Consider the following 6,111-nt stretch of genomic DNA (forward strand, 5'->3'; position numbering starts at 1 on the left):
AAAACAAAATGAAATGAAAAAGGCGATTGCGTCACGCGTGCCCGGGCTAGCTCTCCCAGCAAGCATCTGAGGGCCCAGTGCCTCGTGCAGCAGTGGCAAACCATGTCACCAGATGTTACTGCCAGCACAGCAGGAACATTCCACTTTTTTGAAAATGCTGCTCGCTGTCCCTGAAGCACTGAAGCTACCCACAACAGAACAGGGGTTTCAACTTGACTTCAAGGGTGTTTTGAGATGGCCTTTGGAGGAGACAGGTGGTCAGAGAAGAGCCAGTCTTGATACTTTGGGGACCAGACTTTGCCATGGTAGAAGGAAAATCCGGTTCAGGACAGCAGGTCTGAAGGTTGCAGGAGAAACAAAGGGCCAGGTGGAAGAGCAGGGCTGACCATGTGGACAATCATGGACTCCAAAGGGAGAAGGGAGCTCCTTCAGCTCTCACGAGTCCTGAAGACCGCTAGGGGGCTCTGCCTAGGGCATGACCAGAAGGTATGGCATGGTGCTGGCCAGATCCAGGCAGGAGCCGAGGAGTTAGGATTAGGGCCTCAGACTCTGAGAGATTTTTGTGAGGTCAGTCCATTTGCTGCTGTAAGAAAAGGAAGAGTCTCTAAGGTGTTTTCCAGCAGCTTCTAGAAGCATCTACAAGGATCTTCACCAACTACAGTAAAAGCCTGAAAAAGGCAGGATTTGAGGTGGGGTGGGAAGAGCTCTGATCTGGACAGTTTTGTACATTAGAGGACTTGAACAATTCAAGGGGGTTAGGAGTTCCAACGGAAGCCACTAACATGGTTCACTGAAAGTACCGAGGTGCCGAGATACCCAAGGAAAATGTTGTGGAGGCTAATCCAAGGAACAAACCACAGGCCTGGTGCTGGGAGGCTGGGAAGGAAAGTAGAAAGCATGTGGAAGACTGAGATAGCCCCAAGGAGAGAACCAGGGCATCAGGAGCAGGTGGGAGTCTGAGATAGCCCCCACAGAGAGGACCAGGGCATCAAGAGGAGGTGGGAGACTGAGATAGCCCCCACGGAGAGGACCAGGGCATCAAGAGCAGGTGGGAGACTGAGATAGCCCCAAGGAGAGGACCAGCAGCATCAGGAGCAGGTGGGAGACTAAGATAACCCCATGGAGAAGACCAGGGATATCTGGCTTTCAGATACAAGTTGTACATGTGTCTTCACGCTCAGATTGGGTACTCTGGGGGGCACACACATGCCCTCTCCCAGATCGGGACATCAGCATTATAGAGGGGTGAGCAGGGCTGCAGCCTTTCTCCAGGTTTTGGGGACACTCCCTTCCTTTGCCTCTGTAAAAAGTAGTTTCTGGAGTCCTCCTCTTCCTTGCTCCCAACCTATCCCTCTATCCCCAAAGCCCAGAGCACATTACCCTTGAATCTCTTTCTCCATTTTCTTAGCTATATCTCCTTCTGACCATGACCACATACCCCCACACCCCCACACCCCTCCACCCCACACCCTCACCCCATCTCCCTCATAAGGTCTTCCCAATGACATCAGATCAATTCAGGGTAGTTTCATTTCAATGTCCTGACAGGCCGGGCGGTGGTGGCGCACGCTCAATGTCCTGACAGCACACCCCAGTCTATGCGAAGAAGAATGGGGACTCCCTCAGCATTCAACATGAGGCCCTCGAGTACCCCACTACTGGAACCGTCTACCAGGTATGGTCTGGAGACCCTTTTTAAGCTGCTTGTCATTGGAGTCCATCACACTAAAGGTTAACAAAACTTTCTCTCATTTACTAGCTGTTTCTCCAACTGTCAGCAGGATAACAGAGCCTTTACCAATAAAGTTCTGGAGTGTTCTGGAATCCAAGGACACTTTTATATAACAGTCCCTTTCATGCCCCGCCTCCATGACTCATGATCTTTCAGGTTCTGAGGATCCTTTGCCTCGCTTGTCCCCAAACTCCCCATGAGCAGCCAAGTCCAAGCAGGGCTGAGCTGCTCGTGAAGTCAGTACATTCCATGTTCATGTCAAAGTTCAAAGTATAACGATGGGTATATAAACAAAGCTTGCCCAACAGGCCATTGACACGTGCCCACACACACTCCCGGGCCACCTATTGGCTGAAATCGGACTGACCGCGGGAACATTTTGAACAAAAGCTATTTACTTTATGGTATAAACTATCTATCTTCAACACTTAGAAGGACCAAATTTTCCATGGAAATGTAAATTAAAGAATAATCTACACACCCATGGCTAATCCAGCTTCAGAGCAACAAGAAGAGGATATAGGAGTGACTAACCATGCAGAAAAAAATCAGGGCATTTGATCCTCAGTTCACATGGGTGATAAAGTGGCAGTCAGTGTCCCAGCTCCTTCTATAGACACCAGCAGGTGAGGAAGGCTGCACGCACAGTCTAGGCAGCACAAGCAAACTCCAGCCCAGATAGTTCCTTGTACGCTACATTCTTTCTACCTGGTATATTTCCCAAGTACATCTTGGGAAATGGCACACACAGGTCCAGGTTGGAAATGCTAGATACCAGAGCTCAACTCATAGGAGACTTTTGGATACCCACTTTCCAATGATAAAAGTCCTTAAAGCACACCCCAGGGTCATTACAAACACCTAGAGTTGGACAAAGTCAAAAGCACTGGAAAGTTTCAACAGTGTATGGTAATAAGAACATACCCAGCATGACATCCTGTAAGCGCGTAGGATGTGCAGATCACACGCAAAGCATGTATTCTCTTCGTGCACGTTAGCAAGACGGCAAAGCTAGAGAGCTGACTGTAGCACCAAGCTTCTCCACAAACAACCGTCAGGGCCAGTCCAGTAAAAGCAACAGAGATTAGCTGGTGGTGGTGGCGGCACACGTCTTTAACCCCAGCACTCAGGAGGCAGAGGCAGGCGAATCTCTGTGAGTTCGAGGCCAACCTGGTCTACAAGAGCAAGTTCAGGACAGGCTCCAAAGCTACAGAGAAGCCCTGTCATGAGAAACCAAAAAAAAAAAAAAAAAAATAGCAACAGAGATCCCTGCCCACCTATAGCTTTCCACCCATCCCACGCCATAAATGAGACCATGCATGCATGCATACACATGGTTATCACATGCAAATATACATTTGCATATCAAATGCAAAAACAGCCTTGAATTATCACGTGCAGGTATACATTTGCATACCATGTGCAGCTACATTTGCATATTACCTGTATATTTTTCACATCATAATTACATTGCATACTAAAATGAGAGTGTTAAATAGATAATGTTTACACATTAAAAAATATTTTTATATAATAGTCTTGGCAGTAAGAAACAAGGAAACATTACCCAGTGTTTAAGACAAAAACACTGCAGTATCTAAGGGAGGTAGGAAGGCAGAATGGGGTGGGTGGGAAGGGAAGTATGATTACAAATGGGGTTACCATCTCACTGTGCTAAGCTGCATTTTGGGTTCTCAAGCCTCCAGCAGGAAACCAGCACAGCTTCAAGAGGGAGGGCTCGCCACCAGCTCCTCCCTTGGGGCCTCTCTCCAGCTTCTCCCCAGGCTGGCTTCCTCCTTTGGTGAAACTCCCTCCTTCTCTGCTCCTCCAAGGCTACCTCAGTTTCCCCTCCCATGTCCCTCCTTTCCCCAGCCTCTGTCTCACTCACACACCCATGTCATCTGCACTTGAGCTGTACACACCAGAACGAGTGGGTAATTTCAGCAATCAAGAAGTAGAGGCGGGAGGATCAGTTATCCTCAAGTATATGGCCCATCTGGGCTACAAGAAACCTTCTCTCAAAAAGGGGGAGGGATGGAGAAGTGGCTCTGTGGCTAAGAACAGTTATTGCAGAGGACCCAGGGTCAGTTTTCAACACCCACATAGCAGCTCATAACCATAACTTCAGTCCCAGGGGTTCTGAAGCCCCCCTCGGACCTCCTCAGGCACACACAGGTGCATATACATACATGCAGACAACACACACACAAATAAATAAATTAATTAAATAAATCCTTTTAAAAAAACATAAAGAACTGTGGCACCCGTGGCAGTGGGGGCAAGGCTGTCCCTGGTGCTTTGGCTGGCTCTTGGGAACCCATTCCTCATGCTGGATCGCCTTGCCCAGCCTGAGTACAGGGGGAGGTGCTGACTTGATATGTCATGTTTTGCCGATGCCCATGGGAGGCCTGCCCCCTTCTCAGCAAATACAGAGGCAGGATAGACTGAGGTGGAAGGAAAGGAGCGGGGAGAGAGGAGGAGGAGAGGAGGGAGAGGAGCTTGTAGTTAGAATGCAAAATTAACTAATTAATTAATTTTTAAAAAGTAGGAAAAAAAAGCAAGAAGAGGAAAAAAAAGATGTTGTCTCTTCACTGTGTAGGCTCCAGGGATCACACTTCCGTCAGCAGGCTTGGTGCCAAGCACCTTTACCTGCTGGGCCATTTTGCTGCCCCCGGAGCCATTTATAAGATTGGAAGGCAAGGGAGGCCAGGTGGTAAACTCTGGCCTTAATCCTAGCACCAGGAAATTGAAACAGGAAATAGAGAATTCAAGCTAACCTTGGCGACATAGAAAGAACCTGTTGCAAAACAAACAACACAGCTTCTGGCATAACTCAGTGATCGTTTGCTTAGCCTGGACTGGAACCTGGGTTCCCCCAGAACTTCAAAGATGTGAGTTTTCTGGAACCAAGGAGACTGAAGCAGAATTGACACCTCAGGCCAGCCTGAGCTACACGAGAGTGTCTCAAAACAATAAGAAGACAAAGAGAAAACCCCAAGTGAGCCACAGAGAGAAAGGGAGAGGCTGCTGCAGGCCTTTCCTCCACTGGGAGAGCCTGTCTCTAAATAAATAAATAAAAATGCAAAAAACCTTGAGGATATTTTTACTGAATTTTTGTTTTGTTTTGTTTTTCGAGGCAGGGTTTCTCTGTAGCTTTGGAACCTGTCCTGGAACTAGCTCTTGTAGACCAGGCTGGCCTCGAACTCACAGAGATCCGCCTGCCTCTGCCTCCCGAGTGCTGGGATTAAAGGCTTGCGCCACTACGGGCTAGGTAAGGATATTTTTTACCAAAAGCGACGGAGAAACCCTGTCTCGAAAATCCAAAAAAAAAAAAAAAAAAAAAAAAAAAATAGAAAGAATGAAAAGAAAAAAATAGTTCATTCTGGACTACATAATGAGTTCCAGGCTTACTAGCCTGGGCTACCATCTCAATAAAACAAAAGAGAGAAAGAGGTGTGGGGGGAGCATTTAATTGGTTTTTAGAATTTTCCAACATCAATTTTTAACACATATCCTGAGAAAATCCCTTAGCTGCAAAATTACCCACAAAGATACTGGATAGGTGGTTATTGTTCAAGCAGAAAAAAAGTCATTTAAGTGATTTGGTTAAAGTTACTATAGTGGCTGGAGGTTAAGAGCACTGGCCGCTCTTCCAGAGGTCCTGAGTTTCATTCCCAGCAACCACATGGTGACTCACAACCATCTGTAATGAGATCTGGCTTGCAGGAATACATGCAGACAGAACTGTATACATAATAAATAATAAAAAAAAATCTTTTTAAAAATAAAAAAAATCCAAAAAAATAAAAATGAAAGTTTTTATAGTACAGTTTTCACAGGAACCTCCGAATATTTATTTCCCAGCCCAATCTCAGCACTTGAGCAAGCATGCGCACACGCACACACGCCCGTCCGCACTCATGAACACATGCACACACAGACTCCAGGCCCCCCTCTGGACTCCACCTCCCCCAGGACTCCAGCGCCCCCCTCTGGACTCCTCCACCACCCCCAGGATTCCAGCGCCCCCCTCTGGACTCCTCCACCTCCCCCAGGACTCCAGCGCCCCCCTCTGGACTCCACCTCCCCCAGGACTCCAGCGCCCCCCTCTGGACTCCACCTCCCCCAGGACTCCAGCGCCCCCCTCTGGACTCCTCCACCTCCCCCAGGACTCCAGCGCCCCCCTCTGGACTCCTCCACCTCCCCCAGGACTCCAGCGCCCCCTCTGGACTCCTCCACCTCCCCCAGGACTCCAGCGCCCCCTCTGGACTCCACCTCCCCCAGGACTCCAGCGCCCCCCTCTGGAGTCCACCTCCCCCAGGACTCCAGTGCTCCCTCTGGACTCCAGCGCCCCCTTGGGGTCCTGTGTCCTCTTACTC

This window comes from Chionomys nivalis, chromosome 9, assembly GCF_950005125.1.
Source record: "Chionomys nivalis chromosome 9, mChiNiv1.1, whole genome shotgun sequence".
NCBI classification, from domain to species: Eukaryota; Metazoa; Chordata; class Mammalia; order Rodentia; family Cricetidae; genus Chionomys; species Chionomys nivalis.